Source organism: Nerophis ophidion, linkage group LG01, assembly GCF_033978795.1.
Source record: "Nerophis ophidion isolate RoL-2023_Sa linkage group LG01, RoL_Noph_v1.0, whole genome shotgun sequence".
Taxonomy (NCBI): domain Eukaryota; kingdom Metazoa; phylum Chordata; class Actinopteri; order Syngnathiformes; family Syngnathidae; genus Nerophis; species Nerophis ophidion.
In genome coordinates, this window is record NC_084611.1 from 85,958,828 (window position 1) to 85,980,648 (window position 21,821).

At 36.2% G+C, this 21,821-nt stretch overlaps 1 protein-coding gene across 9 annotated transcripts in view; it reads left to right on the forward strand.

Annotated features, from left to right (window-relative positions):
- The first annotated feature begins 3,857 nt into the window (after window positions 1–3,857).
- Window positions 3,858–21,821, forward strand: part of LOC133561071 (interleukin-2 receptor subunit beta-like) — a 50,652-nt gene continuing 32,688 nt past the window's right edge. For 3 of the 9 annotated variants that reach the window (XR_009808568.1, XR_009808571.1, XR_009808573.1), the window contains exon 1: window positions 19,999–20,460. The gene's annotated coding sequence lies outside the window, so the exon portion shown is untranslated. Of the gene's footprint in view, window positions 3,935–19,994; window positions 20,461–21,821 lie in introns of those variants that run through there. The other 6 variants (XR_009808566.1, XM_061914259.1, XR_009808567.1 and 3 more) reach the window with 5 other exon arrangements.

Here is a 21,821-nt window from a genome sequence, read left to right on the forward strand (position 1 = left end):
GATAAAATAAGGTATATAAAAGGTAAAGGAAGGAATAAAGAAAGTAAATAAAAGATAAAATATTTTTTTCTTTTATTTACTTCATTATAAGGTAAAAAAAAAAAAGGAAAACAAGGTCAATAGAAGGTAAGGGTAACAAATAAGTTAAAAGGTCAAATGAGGTAAATAAAATCTATCAGAAGGTAAACAAAATCTAAAAGACAATAAATAAAAGGCAAAATAAGGTAAAAAAAAAGTTAAAATGTGAATAGAATGTAAACGTAGTAAATACAAGTAAAACAAGATAAATAAAATGTAAATAAAAGGTAAAAGAAGGTCAAGTAATGTATATAGACGGTAAAAGTAGTAAATACAAGTAAAATAAGATGAATAAAAGGTCAATAAAAAGTAAAATAAGGTTTATAGCAAGAGAAAGAAGATAAAACAATGTAAAGGATGATCAAAGAAGGTGAATAGAAATAAAAAGTAAAATGAGGTAAATAAAAGGTGAAATAAGGAACATGGCAAGTAAAAGAAGATCAAAACAAGGTAAAAGACGGTCAAAGAAGGTGAATAGAAGGTAAAATAAGTTAAATAAAAGGTAAATAAAAGGTTGAAAAAAGAATAGAGCAGGTAAAACAAGATAAGAGGGGGTCAAATAAGGTAAATAAAAGGTAAATTAAGGTACAAAAAAAGTTAAAATGTGAATAGAATGTAAACGTAGTAAATACAAGTAAAACAAGATAAATACAATGTAAATAAAAGGTAAAATAAGGTAAATAAAAGGTAAAAGAAGGTCAAGTAATGTATATAGAAGGTAAAAATAGTAAATACTTATAAAATAAGATGAATAAAAGGTAAATAAAAAGTAAAATAAGGTAAATTGAGGTGAAATAAGGATTATAGCAAGAGAAAGAAGATAAAACAATGTAAAGGATGATCAAAGAAGGTGAATAGAAATAAAAAGTAAAATAAAGTAAATAAAAGGTGAAATAAGGAATATGGCAAGTAAAAGAAGATCAAAACAAGGTATAAGACGGTCAAAGAAGGTGAATAGAAGGTAAAAATGTTAAATAAAAGGTAAATAAAAGGTTAAAAAAGAATATAGCAGGTAAAACAAGGTAAGAGGGGGTCAAATAAGGTAAATAAAAGGTAAATTAAGGTACAACAATATATTTTATCTTTTATTTACTTCATTATAAGGTAAAAAAAAAGTAAAAAAAGGTAAATAGAAGGTAATGGTAATAAATAAGTTAAAATCTAACAGAAGGTAAACAAAATCTGAAAGACAATAAATAAAAGGCAAAATAATGTACAAAAAAAGTTAGAATGTGAATAGAATGTAAAGGTAGTAAATACAAGTAAAACAAGATGAATAAAATGTAAATAAAAGGTCAATAAAAGGTGAAAGAAGGTCAAGTAATGTATATAGAAGGTAAAAGTAGTAAAAACTTATAAAATAAGATGAATAAAAGGTCAATAAAAAGTAAAATAAGGTTTATAGCAAGAGAAAGAAGATAAAACAATGTAAAGGATGATCAAAGAAGGTGAATAGAAATAAAAAGTAAAATAAGGTAAATAAAAGGTGAAGTAAGGAATATGGCAAGTAAAAGAAGATCAAAATAAGGTAAAAGACGGTCAAAGAAGGTGAATAGAAGGTAAAATAAGTTAAATAAAAGGTAAATAAAAGGTTGAAAAAAGAATAGAGCAGGTAAAACAAGATAAGAGGGGGTCAAATAAGGTAAATAAAAGGTAAATTAAGGTACAACAATACATTTGATCTTTTATTTACTTCATTATAAGGTAAAAAAAAGTAAAACAAGGTAAATAGAAGGTAAAATAAGGTAAGGGTAGTAATAAATAAGTTGAATCAAAAGGCCAAATGAGGTAAACAAAATCTAACAGAAGGTAAACAAAATAAATTAGTTTTTAGTATAGGTTTGCTGGTTTCAAGAAATGTAATGCAGAGTGCATATCATTAAGTCATGATAATGGCACTAGCATTTACTTCATTTAAGAATATTTTTCAACATATCGAGCAAAACGCTCTCATTTTTTTTCTACCAAGAAAAGTGCACTTGTTATTATTGAGAACACTGACTTTTTGCAGTGTGAACCTTAGTCCAAACTCATCCCCCATCGGTGGCCGTTACAAATCACTGTCAGGAACAACCCGTCATAAGAACCGTTTCTAAGCTGATGAACGCTAAACCGTCAGAGTCATACTTGCCAACCCTCCTGGATTTTCCGGGAGACTCCCGAAATTCAGCGCCTCTCCCGAAAACCTCCCAGGACAAATTTTCTCCCGAAATTCAGACGGAGCTGGAGGCCACGCCCACTCCAGCTCCATGAGAACCTGACTCAATGTTGTGACCCTCTTAAACAGGACAATACTGCCCTCTACTGTAAATAAAATAGAATGTCTGTTCTGAAGCCCACGGTAAAGAGACGTAACTTCATCACGTCGCCTGGTTATTGACTCCAACCCAATATATTACACCGTAGACGAGCAAAATTAAGAAATACGCTTGCAAGTTCCAGAACGATTGGAAACAAGAATTTCAGTTCATCTAGTAGAGTTCGAAGGGTAAGGGGTATGTTGTCTGTAAATTTTGTAGAACAGACTTCTCCATTGAACACTGTGCACGGATTCACTCAGCATCGTTCACAACCCAGTATTATAGCCCACTTCGCAAAATGGAGACCCGGTGGTGTATCTTAAGCTGAGACAAAGATGGCTATGCTGATAGCTGGAAGCAACATCCCGTTCTCATTTGCGGATGTCTACAACAAATCCGTGTGAAGGATGTTCCCGGATTCGGAGATCGCTCGCCAATACGCAAATGGCAGAACAAAGGTTACTCAAATAGTGAAAGGTAAGTGTTGTTGTTGTTTTTTTAGTAACCAGCAAGCACAGTACAGTTAGTAGAACAACTGAGTTTTTATTACTTTGTATTTGATAGGTGCCGTCTGAAATTAAACTATTTCTTTTATTTATATATATGTAATAAAATAAATATATATAGCTAGAATTCACTTAAAGTCAAGTATTTCATACATATATATATATAATATATATATGAAATACTCGAGTTGGTGATTTATACGCCACCCCTCTTAACCACGCCCCCCACCCCAATCACGCCTCCGCCCCACCTTCCGAAATCGGAGGTCTCAAGGTTGGCAAGTATGGTCAGAGTATCACAAAAAAAGAGCGGCAAGTCAAATAACTTGTGTCCTAAACCCACCTGGCAAATGAAGCTGATTGGGATTCTGGCCTTCTCGAAAAGCTTCTGTGTCATGATCCGTGGTCCGGATCATGTTTTGTTTAGTTATGTTCGGTTAGTTTTGGACTCCCTTAGTTCCTGTTTCGTGCACTTTGGGTTTTTGTTTTGGTTACCATGGGTGCTAATTGGTTTCACCTGCCTCTGATTAGTGGGTTTTGATGTTCCTGATTCTTGCTCCTGCGTTTCCTTAGCTTCCCGTGCGATCGGCACGTTCTTCTTTTGTTTGTTCTGTCTTTTTGGTACGTTTATGATGTATGAGAAATAAATGATCTCCTACCTCACGCTGTCGTCCGGAGCCGTCCGTTCTGCATCCCGGGAGAACAAACCCCGACCCGACCTCGCCACACGTGACATTCTGTTCATGTTGCAAGAGAATTCGAAGGCCTGTCAATGAAAGAAGACTACCATGAACACAAAGCATCAGACTGGTTGGCGATACGAGGCTGACAAAGAAGGGAAACAATGTTTCATATACACAAAGTCATCTGTGAAGAGCGAGCGACCGCAGTGAAGGAAAATGAAACCACAAGAAGGGACGACGCACTCTGTCGTCGGTCTGACGGGTCGAGTATTGGCGGAAGGCACATTCTGTGGGCGTGGCCACAATGAATGAAGGTCTGCCGGGAAGTCCAAACAATGGCTCAGTCTGAGTCAGCTCTGCTTGGCAGGTAAGTCACGCTTTTGGTTCTAGTGTTTGCTTCGTACGTGGAAGGGACAAGGCTGGTTAGCAGGTTAGCTCACACATCTGTCAGTTGGACAAGAATGTAAGTAAGGAACGAGCGTCTTTTAGAACGTCGAAGGCTGCAATGATTAATCGGTTAAATCGATTAATTTGATTGTAAGAAATTTTTTATTCATATTCTGTCGTTTCGATTATTTGTTTAATAAGTGTTAATAATAAAAATATATTAAGTAAGGAAGACAATTCGAAAAGACGCTAAAAGATGGTCAAAGGTAAATATAATGTAAAAAAGGTAAATAGAAAGTAATATAACGGTATTAAAAGTTAAAGAATATGGGGGGAAAATGTAAAATAAAAGTGGGAAGAAAGGTCAATGGAAGACAAATAGAATAGAATAAAATAGAATTGAATAAATACTAAATAAAAGGTAGGAATACAGGAAGTAAATGAAGTAAATAAAAGATAAAATACATTGTATCTTTTATTAATTTTATTATAAGGGAAAGAAAAGTAAAACAAGGTAAATAGAAGGTAAAAGAAGGAAAAGGTAATAAACAAGTTAAATAAAAGGTCAAATCAGGTAAAAAAAAAATCTGACAAAAAATAAACTAAATCTAAAAGACAAGAAATAAAATGTAAAATAAGATACATAAAAGGTAAAATAGGGAATATAGTAAGTAAAAGAAGACAAAACAAGGTAAAGACCGTCAAAGAAGGTGATTCGAAGGTAAAATAAGTTAAATGAAAGGTAAATATACCCTATCCCCCACCCATTTGCTGCCGCTTATTCCCGTTCGGGGTCGCGGGGGGCGCTGGCGCCTATCTCAGCTACAATCGGGCGGAAGGCGGGGTACACCCTGGACAATTAGGAAAAAATAATACAGCAGGTAAAACAAGGTAAGAGGGGGTCAAATAAGGTAAATAAAAGGTAAATTAAGGTACAACAAGTATTATAGAAGGTAAAACAAGGTAAAGACGGTTAAAGAAGGTGATTCGAAGGTAAAATAAGTTAAATGAACGGTAAGTATATTAAAGGAAAAATAATATAGCAGGTAAAACAAGGTAAGAGGGGGTCAAATAAGGTAAATAAAAGGTAAATGAAGGTACAACAAGTATTATAGAAGGTAAAACAAGGTAAGAGGGCATCCAATAAGGTAAATAAAAGGTAAATTAAGGTACAACAAGTATTATAGAAGGTAAAACAAGGTAAAGACGGACAAAGAAAGTGATTCGAAGGTAAAATAAGTAAAATGAAAGGTAAGTATATTAAAGGAAAAAGAATATAGCAGGTAAAACAAGGTAAGAGGGGGTCAAATAAGGTAAAAGGTAAATTAAGGTACAAGTATTATAGAAGGTAAAACAAGGTAAGAGGGCATCCAATAAGGTAAATAAAAGGTAAATTAAGGTACAACAAGTATTATAGAAGGTAAAACAAGGTAAAAACGGTCAAAGAAGGTGATTCGAAGGTAAAATAAGTTAAATGAAAGGTAAATATAATAAAGGAAAAAAGAATATAGCAGGTAAAACAAGGTAAGAGGGGGTCAAAAAAGGTAAAAGGTAAATTAAGGTACAACAAGTATTATAGAAGGTAAAACAAGGTAAGAGGACATCTAATTAGGTAAATAAAAGGTAAATGAAGGTACAACAAGTATTATAGAAGGTAAAACAAGGTAAAGACGGTCAAAAAAGGTGAATAGAAGGTAAAATAAGTTAAATGAAAGGTAAATATAATAAAGGAAAAAAGAATATAGCAGGTAAAACAAGGTAAGAGGGGGTCAAATAAGGTAAAAGGTAAATTAAGGTACAACAAGTATTATAGAAGGTAAAACAAGGTAAGAGGGCATCCAATAAGGTACAAAAAGTATTATAGAAGGTAAAACAAGGTAAGAGGGCATCCAATAAGGTAAATAAAAGGTAAATTAAGGTACAACAAGTATTATAGAAGGTAAAACAAGGTAAAAACGGTCAAAGAAGGTGATTCGAAGGTAAAATAAGTTAAATGAAAGGTAAATATAATAAAGGAAAAAAGAATATAGCAGGTAAAACAAGGTAAGAGGGGGTCAAAAAAGGTAAAAGGTAAATTAAGGTACAACAAGTATTATAGAAGGTAAAACAAGGTAAAGACGGTCAAAGAAGGTGAATAGAAGGTAAAATAAGTTAAATGAAAGGTAAATATAATAAAGGAAAAAAGAATATAGCAGGTAAAACAAGGTAAGAGGGGGTCAAATAAGGTAAAAGGTAAATTAAGGTACAACAAGTATTATAGAAGGTAAAACAAGGCAAGAGGGCATCTAATAAGATAAATAAAAGGTAAATTAAGGTACAACAAGTATTATAGAAGGTAAAACAAGGTAAAGACGGTCAAAGAAGGTGATTCGAAGGTAAAATAAGTTAAATGAAAGGTAAGTATATTAAAGGAAAAAGAATATAGCAGGTAAAACAAGGTAAGAGGGGGTCAAAAAAGGTAAAAGGTAAATTAAGGTACAACAAGTATTATAGAAGGTAAAACAAGGTAAGAGGGCATCTAATAAGGTAAATAAAAGGTAAATTAAGGTACAACAAGTATTATAGAAGGTAAGACAAGGTAAGAGGGCATCTAATAAGGTAAATAAAAGGTAAATTAAGGTACAACAAGTATTATAGAAGGTAAAACAAGGCAAGAGGGCAACTAATAAGGTAAATAAAAGGTAAATTAAGGTACAACAAGTATTATAGAAGGTAAAACAAGGTAAGAGGGCATCTAATAAGGTAAATAAAAGGTAAATTAAGGTACAACAAGTATTATAGAAGGTAAAACAAGGTAAAGACGGTCAAAGAAGGTGAATAGAAGGTAAAATAAGTTAAATGAAAGGTAAATATAATAAAGGAAAAAAGAATATAGCAGGTAAAACAAGGTAAGAGGGGGTCAAAAAAGGTAAAAGGTAAATTAAGGTACAACAAGTATTATAGAAGGTAAAACAAGGTAAGAGGGCATCTAATTAGGTAAATAAAAGGTAAATTAAGGTACAACAAGTATTATTGAAGGTAAAACAAGGTAAAGACGGTCAAAGAAGGTGATTCGAAGGTAAAATAAGTTAAATGAAAGGAAAAAATAATATAGCAGGTAAAACATGGTAAGAGGGGGTCAAATAAGGTAAAAGGTAAATTAAGGTACAACAAGTATTATAGAAGGTAAAACAAGGCAAGAGCGCATCTAATAAGGTAAATAAAAGGTAAATTTAGGTACAACAAGTATTATAGAAGGTAAAACAAGGTAAAGACGGTCAAAGAAGGTGATTCGAAGGTAAAATAAGTTAAAAGAAAGGTAAATATAATAAAGGAAAAATAATATAGCAGGTAAAACAAGGTAAGAGGGGGGTCAAATAAGGTAAAAGGTAAATAAAGGTACAACAAGTATTATAGAAGGTAAAACAAGGTAAGAGGGCAACTAATAAGGTAAATAAAAGGTAAATTAAGGTACAACAAGTATTATAGAAGGTAAAACAAGGCAAGAGGGCATCTAATAAGGTAAATAAAAGGTAAATTAAGGTACAACAAGTATTATAGAAGGTAAGACAAGGTAAGAGGGCATCTAATAAGGTAAATAAAAGGTAAATTAAGGTACAACAAGTATTATAGAAGGTAAAACAAGGCAAGAGGGCAACTAATAAGGTAAATAAAAGGTAAATTAAGGTACAACAAGTATTATAGAAGGTAAAACAAGGTAAGAGGGCATCTAATAAGGTAAATAAAAGGTAAATTAAGGTACAACAAGTATTATAGAAGGTAAAACAAGGTAAAGACGGTCAAAGAAGGTGAATAGAAGGTAAAATAAGTTAAATGAAAGGTAAATATAATAAAGGAAAAAAGAATATAGCAGGTAAAACAAGGTAAGAGGGGGTCAAAAAAGGTAAAAGGTAAATTAAGGTACAACAAGTATTATAGAAGGTAAAACAAGGTAAGAGGGCATCTAATTAGGTAAATAAAAGGTAAATTAAGGTACAACAAGTATTATTGAAGGTAAAACAAGGTAAAGACGGTCAAAGAAGGTGATTCGAAGGTAAAATAAGTTAAATGAAAGGAAAAAATAATATAGCAGGTAAAACATGGTAAGAGGGGGTCAAATAAGGTAAAAGGTAAATTAAGGTACAACAAGTATTATAGAAGGTAAAACAAGGCAAGAGCGCATCTAATAAGGTAAATAAAAGGTAAATTTAGGTACAACAAGTATTATAGAAGGTAAAACAAGGTAAAGACGGTCAAAGAAGGTGATTCGAAGGTAAAATAAGTTAAAAGAAAGGTAAATATAATAAAGGAAAAATAATATAGCAGGTAAAACAAGGTAAGAGGGGGGTCAAATAAGGTAAAAGGTAAATAAAGGTACAACAAGTATTATAGAAGGTAAAACAAGGTAAGAGGGCAACTAATAAGGTAAATAAAAGGTAAATTAAGGTACAACAAGTATTATAGAAGGTAAAACAAGGCAAGAGGGCATCTAATAAGGTAAATAAAAGGTAAATTAAGGTACAACAAGTATTATAGAAGGTAAAACAAGGTAAAGACGGTCAAAGAAGGTGAATAGAAGGTAAAATAAGTTAAATGAAAGGTAAATATAATAAAGGAAAAAAGAATATAGCAGGTAAAACAAGGTAAGAGGGGGTCAAAAAAGGTAAAAGGTAAATTAAGGTACAACAAGTATTATAGAAGGTAAAACAAGGCAAGAGGGCAACTAATAAGGTAAATAAAAGGTAAATTAAGGTACAACAAGTATTATAGAAGGTAAAACAAGGTAAGAGGGCATCTAATAAGGTAAATAAAAGGTAAATTAAGGTACAACAAGTATTATAGAAGGTAAAACAAGGCAAGAGGGCATCTAATTAGGTAAATAAAAGGTAAATTAAGGTACAACAAGTATTATAGAAGGTAAAACAAGGTAAAGACGGTCAAAGAAGGTGATTCGAAGGTAAAATGAGTTAAATGAAAGGTAAATATAATAAAGGAAAAAAGAATATAGCAGGTAAAACAAGGTAAGAGGGGGTCAAAAAAGGTAAAAGGTAGATTAAGGTACAACAAGTATTCTAGAAGGTAAAACAAGGTAAGAGGGCATCTAATAAGGTAAATAAAAGGTAAATTAAGGTACAACAAGTATTATAGAAGGTAAAACAAGGTAAGAGGGCATCTAATTAGGTAAATAAAAGGTAAATTAAGGTACAACAAGTATTATAGAAGGTAAAACAAGGTAAAGACGGTCAAAGAAGGTGATTCGAAGGTAAAATAAGTTAAATGAAAGGTAAATATATTAAAGGAAAAAGAATATAGCAGGTAAAACAAGGTAAGAGGGGGTCAAAAAAGGTAAAAGGTAAATTAAGGCACAACAAGTATTATAGAAGGTAAAACAAGGTAAGAGGGCATCCAATAAGGTAAATAAAAGGTAAATTAAGGTACAACAAGTATTATAGAAGGTAAAACAAGGTAAGAGGGCATCTAATAAGGTAAATATAAGGTAAATTAAGGTACAACAAGTATTATAGAAGGTAAAACAAGGTAAAGACGGTCAAAGAAGGTGATTCGAAGGTAAAATAAGTTAAATGAAAGGTAAATATATTAAAGGAAAAAGAATATAGCAGGTAAAACAAGGTAAGAGGGGGTCAAAAAAGGTAAAAGGTAAATTAAGGCACAACAAGTATTATAGAAGGTAAAACAAGGTAAGAGGGCATCCAATAAGGTAAATAAAAGGTAAATTAAGGTACAACAAGTATTATAGAAGGTAAAACAAGGTAAGAGGGCATCTAATAAGGTAAATATAAGGTAAATTAAGGTACAACAAGTATTATAGAAGGTAAAACAAGGTAAGAGGGCATCTAATAAGGTAAATAAAAGTTAAATTAAGGTACAACAAGTATTATAGATGGTAAAACAAGGTAAGAGGGCATCTAATTAGGTAAATAAAAGGTAAATTAAGGTACAACAAGTATTATAGAAGGTAAAACAAGGTAAGAGGGCATCTAATAAGGTAAATAAAAGGTAAATTAAGGTACAACAAGTATTATAGAAGGTAAAACAAGGTAAAGACGGTCAAAGAAGGTGATTCGAAGGTAAAATAAGTTAAATGAAAGGTAAGTATATTAAAGGAAAAAGAATAAAGCAGGTAAAACAAGGTAAGAGGGGGTCAAATAAGGTAAAAGGTAAATTAAAGTACAACAAGTATTATAGAAGGTAAAACAAGGTAAGAGGGCATCTAATTAGGTAAATAAAAGGTAAATTAAGGTACAACAAGTATTATAGAAGGTAAAACAAGGTAAGAGGGCATCTAATTAGGTAAATAAAAGGTAAATTAAGGTACAACAAGTATTATAGAAGGTAAAACAAGGTAAGAGGGCATCTAATAAGGTAAATAAAAGGTAAATTAAGGTACAACAAGTATTATAGAAGGTAAAACAAGGCAAGAGGGCATCTAATTAGGTAAATAAAAGGTAAATTAAGGTATAACAAGTATTATAGAAGGTAAAACAAGGTAAGAGGGCATCCAATAAGGTAAATAAAAGGTAAATTAAGGTACAACAAGTATTATAGAAGGTAAAACAAGGTAAAGACGGTCAAAGAAGGTGATTCGAAGGTAAAATAAGTTAACTGAAAGGTAAGTATATTAAAGGAAAAAAATATAGCAGGTAAAACAAGGTAAGAGGGGGTCAAAAAACGTAAAAGGTAAATTAAGGTACAACAAGTATTATAGAAGGTAAAACAAGGTAAAGACGGTCAAAGAAGGTGATTCGAAGGTAAAATAAGTTAAATGGAAGGTAAGTATATTAAAGGAAAAATAATATAGCAGGTAAAACAAGGTAAGAGGGCATCTAATTAGGTAAATAAAAGGTAAATTAAGGTACAACAAGTATTATAGAAGGTAAAACAAGGTAAAGACGGTCAAAGAAGGTGATTCGAAGGTAAAATAAGTTAAATGGAAGGTAAGTATATTAAAGGAAAAATAATATAGCAGGTAAAACAAGGTAAGAGGGCATCTAATTAGGTAAATAAAAGGTAAATTAAGGTACAACAAGTATTATAGAAGGTAAAACAAGGTAAAGACGGTCAAAGAAGGTGATTCGAAGGTAAAATAAGTTAAATGGAAGGTAAGTATATTAAAGGAAAAATAATATAGCAGGTAAAACAAGGTAAGAGGGGGTCAAAAAAGGTAAAAGGTAAATTAAGGTACAACAAGTATTATAGAAGGTAAAGCAAGGTAAGAGGGCATCCAATAAGGTAAATAAAAGGTAAATTAAGGTACAACAAGTATTATAGAAGGTAAACAAGGTAAAGGACGGTCAGCTGAAAGGAGATACTAGAAAGGTCTCCCTCTCCAAGGTAAGTACTAGGAGTGTGAATATTTGGGCACCTCATGATTTGAAGTGATTTTGATTCCTGGGGTGAGGAAATGATTCTCCTTTCAAACTAGCTCTCGCGTTGTAATATTTGGTATAAAACTTTGTCAAAACAGGTTAAAAGTTAGAAAACCTCCTTTAGGTTGCATATATATGTATGTATTAGGGGGGTGGGGAAAAATTGATTCGAATACGAATTGAATCGAATACGTTGTGCGATTCAGAATTCATTCAGATTTTTAAAAAAATCTATTTTTTTTTTATATCAATCCAACAAACCACTACACAGCGATACCATAACAGTGCAATCCAATTCCAAAACCAAACCTGACCCAGCAACACTCAGAACTGCAACAAACAGAGCAATTGAGAGGAGACACAAACACGACACAGAACAAACCAAAAGTAGTGAAACAAAAATGAATATTATCAACAACAGTATCAATATTAGTTATAATTTCAGCATAGCAGTGATTAAAAATCCCTCATTGACATTATCATTAGACATTTATAAAAATAATAAAAAAGAAGAATAGTGTCACAGTGGCTTATACTCGCATCACATCTCATAAGCTTGACAACACACTGTGTCCAATGTTTTCACAAAGATAAAATAGGTCGTATTTTTGGTTCGTTTAATAGTTAAAACGAATTTACATTATTGCAATCAGTTGATAAAACATTGTCCTTTACAATTATAAAAGCTTTTTTTTTTTTAAATCTACTACTCTGCTAGCATGTCAGCAGACTGGGGTAGATCCTGCTGAAATCCTATGTATTGAATAAATACAGAATCATTTCGAATCGGAAAAATATAGTTTTTGAATCGAGAATTGCGTTGAATCGGAAAAAAATCGATCCATAATCGAATCGCGACCCCAAGAATCGATATTGAATCGAATCGTGGGACACCAAAAGATTCTCAGCCCTATATATATATATATATATATATATATATATATATATATATATATATATATATATATATATATATATATATACACTGCGATGAGGTGGCGACTTGTCCAGGGTGTACGCCGCCTTCCGCCCGATTGTAGCTGAGATGACCCCAAGGGTCGCAGGGATGCGGGGATGGATTGATGGATGGATGGATGGATATATATATATATATTTATATATATATATATATATATATATATATAAATATATATATATATATATATATATATATATATATATATATATGTATATGTATGTATGTATGTGTATATATATATATATATATATATATATATACTGCAATGAGGTGGCGACTTGTCCAGGGTGTACACCGCCTTCCGCCCGTTTGTAGCTGAGATAGGCGCCAGCTTGGGGTCGCGGAGATGGATGGATGGAGATATATATATATATATATATATATATTGCAATGAGGTGGCGACTTGTCCAGGGTGTACACCGCCTTCCGCCCGATTGTAGCTGAGATAGGCGCCAGCTTGGGGTCGCGGGGATGGATGGATATATATATATATATATATATTTATAATTTTATATCTAAAATGTATTAAAAAAACAAAACAAAACACGTTACACGTTAGATTTGTGATGATTTAGGCAGCCAAGCACCGATTAAATACATTTTTTTAATTTAAACAAATTTTCTCAAGGTACAAACTCCATCACAGGACCAATTAAACCTGTAGGCCGAGGTACTACTGTATACTGTATTTTATGTCAAAGTTGACTAAACAAACTACAAATAATATTCAATATGTAATATTATAACTCAAAATGAATGTATTTGATATAATAGTTGTATAAATCCAAAAAAGAAATACTACTTTGTGGGAATTCTGGAATAATGGAGGGAACACTGTACCGAAAAATTACTAACTCGTGTACATTTACACTCTTTGGGAACTTGGACAACTTTTGATGGAAAAAAAAGGGGAATGGATGAATTGATTAACGCTTAAACAAGTTGAAAAATTCGGGTGTTACCATTTAGTGGTCAATTGTACGGAATATGTACTGAACTGTGCAATCTACTAAAACAAGTCTCAATCAATCAATGGATATAATCTGTTCTAGGGTCAAACTATCATCAGTTTGCATGTCTCCCAGTCATTAATCATTCCTCCCAGTCACCATAGAAAAGGAAGCTGGCAAAATCGTCGTAAATCCCAGCAACCGGTTTAGCGACACCACGTCAGCCTTCAGACCTCTTCTGCTTCTATTCTACCATTTGGACTTTCCCCTCCTTCCTTTAACGCCACAGCTGACACTTGTCCGTCACACACCGAGGTGGAACTACACACTCGCACTAAACCCCCTCACAAACCACTTCCTGCCCTACTCTTACACGAAAGCGAAGGCTGGTTCCAATAAGTGAACATTACCGCACATGCTTGCATTTATCGAGGCGGGGGAAATGTCAACACCGATTAATCATTTGATTCGACATTTTAGCAGTGGAGGATAACTCAAAATGAAGGTTGTCCTGATACAATTTTTCACTTCCGATACTGGTACCTGTAGTGTTGGCCGATACCGACGTTAATCCGATACAATATCGGCATGAATTCTTATGCAATGTTAGGAAATGTTTGCTCAAGTGAAATTAGTCACACAGAACAATGGCAGGTATTAAAAGCACTAACCTATTTATTATTGTTATTATTAACCATCCGGAATGGACTTACCGTGTTTCCTTGAATTGCCAAAGGCATGCGGTAAAAGTAAGCATGCGCTAATTATTTCAAAACCTCTTCTCACTCCGGCACTTACCAAAGGCATGCAGTAAAAAATTTAGTGTGATGTAAGCTTGGACCTTAAATCCTACTGAATAGCTCTTAATCTTCTTCCCTTTATGCGATTTCAAATTACCGTTATTGAAATCAGCCTCCTCCATTTTGAAAATGATGACAGGGGAAGTCAATCAATCAATCAATGTTTACTTATATAGCCCCAAATCACGAGTGTCTCAAAGGGCTGCACAAACCACTACGACATCCTCGGTAGGCCCACATAAGGGCAAGGAAAACTCACACCCAGTGGGACATCGGTGACAATGATGACTATGAGAACCTTGGAGAGGAGGAAAGCAAAGGATGTCGAGCGGGTCTAACATGATACTGTGAAAGTTCAATCCACAATGGATCCAACACAGTCGCGAGAGTCCAGTCCAAAGCGGATCCAACACAGCAGCGAGAGTCCCGTTCACAGCGGAGCCAGCAGGAAACCATCCCAAGCGGAGGCGGATCAGCAGCGCAGAGATGTCCCCAGCCGATACACAGGCAAGCAGTACATGGCCACCGGATCGGATCGGACCCCCTCCACAAGGGAGAGTGGGATATAGGAGAAAAAGAAAAGAAACAGCAGATCAACTGGTCTAAAAAGGGAGTCTATTTAAAGGCTAGAGTATACAAATGAGTTTTAAGGTGAGACTTAAATGCTTCTACTGAGGTGGCATCTCAAACTTTTACCGGGAGGGCATTCCAGAGTACTGGAGCCCGAAATGAAAAAGCTCTATAGCCCGCAGACTTTTTTTGGGCTTTGGGAATCACTAATAAGCCGGAGTCCTTTGAACGCAGATTTCTTGCCGGGACATATGGTACAATACAATCGGCAAGATAGGATGGAGCTAGACCGTGTAGTATTTTATACGTAAGTAGTAAAACCTTAAAGTCACATCTTAAGTGCACAGGAAGCCAGTGCAGGTGAGCCAGTACAGGCGTAATGTGATCAAACTTTCTTGTTCTTGTCAAAAGTCTAGCAGCCGCATTTTGTACCAACTGTAATCTTTTAATGCTAGACATGGGGAGACCCGAAAATAATACGTTACAGTAGTCGAGACGAGGCGTAACAAACGCATGGATAATGATCTCAGCGTCTTTAGTGGACAGAATGGAGCGAATTTTAGCGATATTACGGAGATGAAAGAAGGCCGTCACCAGTTTGACCCGGCGGTAATACTAAGCATGCGCTAATTATTTTGCGAAGCGAGTTTGACCCGGCAGTTATTCAAGGTAGGCGCATACTATATGCCCTGCGGCAATTCAAGGAAATACGGTATGCAGTCTTTAAAGGGGAACATTATCACAATTTCAAAAGGGTTAAAAACAATAAAAATCAGTTCCCAGTGGCTTGTTGTATTTTTTGAAGTTTTTTTCAAAATTTTACCGGTCCCGGAATATCCCTAAATAAAGCTTTAAAGTGCCTTATTTTCGCTATCTTCGAAACCACTATCCATTTCCCTGTGACGTCATACAGGGCTGCCAATACAAACAACATGGAGGTTACCACAGCAAGATATAGCGACATTAGCTCGGATTCAGACTCGGATTTCAGAGGCTTAAGCGATTCAACAGATTACGCATGTTTTGAAACAGAGGGTCGGAGAATGGAGGCAGATAGCGAAAAACGAAATTGAAGAAGAAATTGAAGCTATTGAGCGAATAGCTATTGACGCTATTCGGCCATAGCGTGGGTGTACCTAATGAAGTGGCCCATAGCCTGGCTGCCTTATTAGCATCGCCGGTAAAATGTGCGGACCAAACGATCAGGACTTTTGCATCTCGTGACACTGGAGTAACTTAAATCCGTCGATTGGTAAGTGTTTGTTTCGCATTAAATGTGGGTATCTAGTTTCAAATTTACATACAGCCAGCGTAAATAGCATGTTAGCATCGATTAGCCTAGCATGTTAGCATCGATTAGCTGGCAGTCACGCCGCGACCAAATATGTCTGATTAGCACGTATGTCAATAACATCAACAAAACTCGCCTTTGTGATTTTGTTGACTTTATTGTTGCAAATGCATCTGCAGGTTATCCATACATCTCTGTGCCATGTCTTTTGATTGATTGATTGATACTTTTATTAGTAGATTGCACAGTACAGTACATATTCCGTACAATTGACCACTAAATGGTAACACCCCAATAAGTTTTTCAACTTGTTTAAGTCGGGGTCCACGTTAATCAATTCATGGTCTGTCTTAGCATCGCCGGCAGACACTCTGGCAAATTCAATAGGGGTCTGGCGGCAGATTTCTTGCCAGTGGTGCAACTTGAATCCCTCCCTGTTAGTGTTGTTACACCCTCCGACAACACACCCACGAGGCATGATGTCTCCAAGGTTCCAAAAAATAGTCGGAAAAAACGGAAAATAACAGAGCTGAGACCCGGTGTTTGTAATGTGAAAATGAAAATGAAAATGGCGGCTGTATTACCTCGGTGACGTCACGTTCTGACGTCATCGCCTCCAGACCGATAAACAGAAAGGCGTTTAATTTGCCAAAATTCACCCATTTAGAGTTCGGAAATCGGTTAAAAAAATACATGGTCTTTTTTTCTGCAACATCAAGGTATATATTGACGCTTGCATAGGTTTGGTGATAATGTTCCCCTTTAAGTTGAAGTGTTTTTGTTTTTCGGCAACATCTAGTGGCCTGTATAATTCATGAAGTTTAGCTCATTGAATTTGCCAAAGACTTGCACCTGGGGAAAGGTTGATTGGCAACACTAAATTGGCCCTAGTGCCTGAACGTTGTCTGTCTATCTGTGTTGGCCCTGCGATGAGGTGGCGACTTGTCCAGGGTGTACCCCGCCTTCCGCCCGATTGTAGCTGAGATAGGCGCCGGCGCCCCCCGCCACCCCAAAAGGGAATAAGCGGTAGAAAATGGATGGATGGATAGCTCATGACACAGTAAGCTGAATGATGCCTTGGAGACTTTGTATGCAGGGCAGGAATTTAACCGTTACCGTCTTTCGCCGTAATGCCCCCCAAAAATTGCGGCAGGAACATACCGTGACCACCCTTGACTTTTTATCGTTAAAAGCGGTATAATGATAATTACCCCCAAAAAACGTCATTTATTAATGCATTTTCAAGTTTAGCTTGATAATCATGGCGGACTAACTACACGGACTTTGCTCGGGAGATTTCCCCTCGAAGTAAACAAGCGCTTGGTTTAACGTCATTTTCCCTCGCTTCCCGTCGTGCGTTCAAGAGCACACTGCTGTGTTTCGGTCTAGATGGAGACAGGTTTGGACAATATTGGAGACAGATGTAGACTAAAAGTATACAGCGGAGAAGAAAACTATTTGATGTTTTGCAGCAGGTGATGTTTTGTGAACGTTGTCACAACTTGTTTATAAAGTCTTTACTTCTTTTACTGGGATGTTCACTAGGGATGTCCGATAATATCAGACTAACCGACATCATGGGACGATAAATGCTTTAAAATGTAATATCGGAAATGATCGATATCGGTTTCAAAAAGTAAAATGTATGACTTTTTAAAACGCCGCTGTGTATACCAACATAGGGAGAAGTTCAGAGCACCAATAAACATTAAAGGCACTGCCTTTGCGTGCCGGTCCAATCACATAATATCTGCGGCTTTTCCCACACACACAAGTGAATGCAATGTATACTTGGTCAACAGCCATACAGGTCACACTGAGGGTGGCCGTATTAACAACTTTAACACTGTTACAAATATGCGCCACACTGTGAAGCCACGCCAAACAAGAATCACAAACACATTTCGGGAGAACATCCGCACCGTAACACAACATAAACACAACAGAACAAATACCTAGAATTCCTTCCAGCACTAACTCTTCCGGGACGCTACAATATACACCCCCTGCTGGACTCTCACTATTATGTTGGATCCACTATGGACTGGACTCTCACAATATTATGATAGATCCACTATGGACTGGACTCTCACACTATTATGTTAGATCCACTATGGACTGGACTCTCACGATATTATGATGGATCCACCATGGACTGGACTTTCACTATTATGTTAGATCCACTATGGACTGGACTCTCACAATATTCTGTTGGATCCACTATGGACTGAACTGTCACTATTATGTTAAATCCACTATGGATTGGACTCTCACACGATTATGTTAGATCCACTATGGACTGGACTCTCACTTTTATGCTAGATCCACTATGGACTGGAATCTCACTATTATGTTAGATCCACTATGGACTGGACTCTCACTATTATGTTGGATCCACTATGGACTGGACACTCACTATTATGTTATAGCCACTATGGACTGGACTTTCACAATATTATGTTAGATCCACTATGGACTGGACTCTCACCATTATGTTAGATCCACTATGGACTGGACTCTCACTATTATGTTAGATCCACTATGAACTGGTCTTTCACAATATTAAGTTAGACCCACTCAACGTCTATTGCATCTGGTCTACCCTAGAGGGGGAGGAGGGGTCACCCACATCTGCGGTCCTCCCCAAGGTTTCTCATAGTCATTCACATTGACATCCCATTCCTTGCCCTTATGTGGGATCTGAACCGGTGATGTCGTTGTGGCTTGTGCAGCCCTTTGAGACACTTGTGATTTAGGGCTATATAAGTAAACATTGATTGATTGTGTGTGCTGAGTTTCCGTGTCTAAGCTACTAGCTCCCAGCAGCCTATAGTTTGATGGGAAATCTGAGGACAAAAAAATACAAAAACCTGATGGAACAGTCGATATTGTGGTGGAAACTCGTTTTTTTACGATGTTTGTCTATGTGGGAAGTTTGTTGCGATTTGCGTCATCATGATGCACAGTAGGTCTTTCGAATCTCATTCCCAATTTAGACTTTCCTCGCTTCCCCTTCGTTGCCGTCTGTCTCTCTCACTTCTACCTCGTCGCTCTCATAAGCGTGCTTGATTCCCTTTTCGAGAAAATGAAGCGATAAAAGCGGGTGAAAATATCAGAAGCATATTGTTGACGTTTGCCGTAAAACAAGCACAATAATAGGCGACATTGGGCAGTGGATGTCGGTTTTTCACGCAGTACCGCCTAAGGGATCAAAGATCTGTAATGTCTCCAGATTGTCTGAACCTTTTTGATGATACTACAGACCGTAGATCAGGGGCTGCCCATTACGTCGATCGCGAGCTACCAGTCGACCGCGGGGGGTGTGTCAGTCGATCTCCAGCCAGGCTTTTAAAAAAATAGACCTAAAAATGAGTGATCATCAATCTTCACCAAGACGTCACTTAAATGACATTCACGGTACCGGAGGGTCTTGTGAGATGACGCTGGCTGCTGCAAGATCATTATTATGAAAATATGACCGAGAGGAAGGCGAGAAACACTTTTTATTTCAACAGACTCTCGCGCCGTACCTTCCGTCCAAACTCTAAAGGCCGACTGCACATTTCCTATCTTCACAATAAAAGCCCTGCTTCATGCTGCCTGCGCTAACTAAATACAGAGTCTCGGAAAACTGGCGTGCACAAGCGATCCCTCAGAAAGCTGGCGTGCACAACTCTTATTTTGTTAGCGCAGGCAGCATGAAGCAGGGCTTTTATTGTGAAGATAGGAAATGTGCAGTCGGCCTTTAGAGTTTTGACGGAAGGGACGGCGCGAAAGTCTGTTGAAATAAAAAGTGTTTCTCGCCTTCCTCTCTGTCATTTTTTCATAATAATGAACTGGCAGCAGCCAGCGTCATCTCACAAGACCCTCGGGTGCCGTGAATGTGTGTTGGTTTTAGGACATTTAATGTACACAATGTATCAAAGCGGCCCTTGCATCCTTCCGGGAAAACGTTTGGACATCCCTGCACTGAACTATTTCACCACTGAATTTAAACTTTATATCAATCAATCAATCAAATCAATGTTTATTTATATAGCCCTAAATAACAAGTGTCTCAAAAGGGCTGCACAAGCCACAACAATTTATACTCAACGTTAAAAGCACACAATGTAATGCTTTTGTTTGAGAGCAGGAAGTCACTAATGGAACTTAACCCAAACCTCAAAAACAGGTAAGTGAGGCGAGCGCTTGTGCCTTCCTTCCTGCACGGAAACGTGCGAAGGACCCAAAAAAAAAAAAAGTTGCGTTTTTCACCACAGTTTAAATGTCGCGTGTAAGCGACTCGTGCACCTTTTATTAAAAAGGCTGCATAAAAGTTTGCAACATTGACATCCCTATTGCCAGCACTTGTTTTTTTTATTCAGTTATAGCCAGGGTTCATAACTTGAAGTGTGTTTTCAGGGCGGAGTCAGACCAGGAGGACATGAAAGCAGCACATGTGATATAAAATGACGTTTCCCTCACCTTTTTAGTCGTCATAGGCTGCGGTGTTGATAGACATGACTTCGGACGGACTGGAAGGGACTTTTTGCAGCTTCTACGACAGGTAAAGCCACACAAAAATATGTATTTCACGAACAAGTCTTCCATGTTGAAAAGGTTTATTCTAGATATTATATACTACATTTGTTGTGTGGAATAAAAACTAGTCAGATTGTACAAATTGGTCATTTGAAAAATGACTCAAAATACAGACCCCGTTTCCATAAGAGTCTGGAAATTGATTTAGACGTAAATAAAAATAGAATACAATGATTTGCAAAACCTTTTCAACCCATATTCAGTTGAATGCACTACAAATACAAGATATTTGATGTTCAAACTCATTAACATTTTTTTTGTTGCAAATAATAATTAACTTAGAATTTCATAGGTGCAACACGTGCCAAAGTAGTTGGGAAAGGGCATGTTCACCGCTGTGTGACATCACATTTTCTTTCAACAACACTCTAATAAACATTTGGGAACTGAGGAAACTAATTGTCGAAGCTTTGAAAGTGAAGTGAAGTGAAGTGAACTATATTTATATAGCGCTTTTCTCAAGTGACTCAAAGCGCTTTACATAGTGACACCCAATATCTAAGTTACATTTAAACCAGTGTGGGTGGCACTGGGAGCAGGTGGGTAAAGTGTCTTGCCCAAGGACACAACGGCAGTAACTAGGATGGCACAAGCGGGAATCGAACCTGCAACCCTCAAGTTGCTGACACGGCCACTCTACCAACCGAGCTATGCTAAAGTGGAATTCTTTCCCATTCTTGTTTTATGTAGAGCTTCAGTCGTTCAACAGTCGCCGCTGTTTTTCGGTACCTTGGAGACATCAATGCCTCGTCGGTGTGTTGTCAGAGGGTGTAACAACACGATCAGGGACGGATTCAAGTTGTTTACGTAGAGTGTGCATCGATTAGCATGAATTAAATTTGTCCAAAAATGAGATGGGTGTGGCTTTTGTTTAGTTTCTCTCTATAGTCCAAAAGAGACTGTATATATCTAAAAACTAAATTTGTCAACTTCGGTTTCATGATTTTTAAGTTGGCATGCTAATCGATTCTAACATGCTATCTAAGCTAGTTGTATGTACATTTGTAGCTATATTTGCATCCAGCCTTTCCCTCCACCCACATTTAATGCCAAACAAACACTTACCAATCGACGGATTTAAGTTGCTCCAGTGTCACAAGATGGGAAAGTCCCGATCGGTTTGGTCTGCACATTTTACCGGCGATGCTAAGGCAGACATGGCTGAATAGCGTCAATAGCTATTCGCTCAATAGCTTCAGTTTCTTCTTCAATTTCGTTTTTGCTATCTGCCTCCATACTCCGACCATCTGTTTCAATACATGCGTAATCTGTTGAATCGTTTAAGCCGCTGAAATCCAAGTCTGAATCCGAGCTAATGTCGCTATA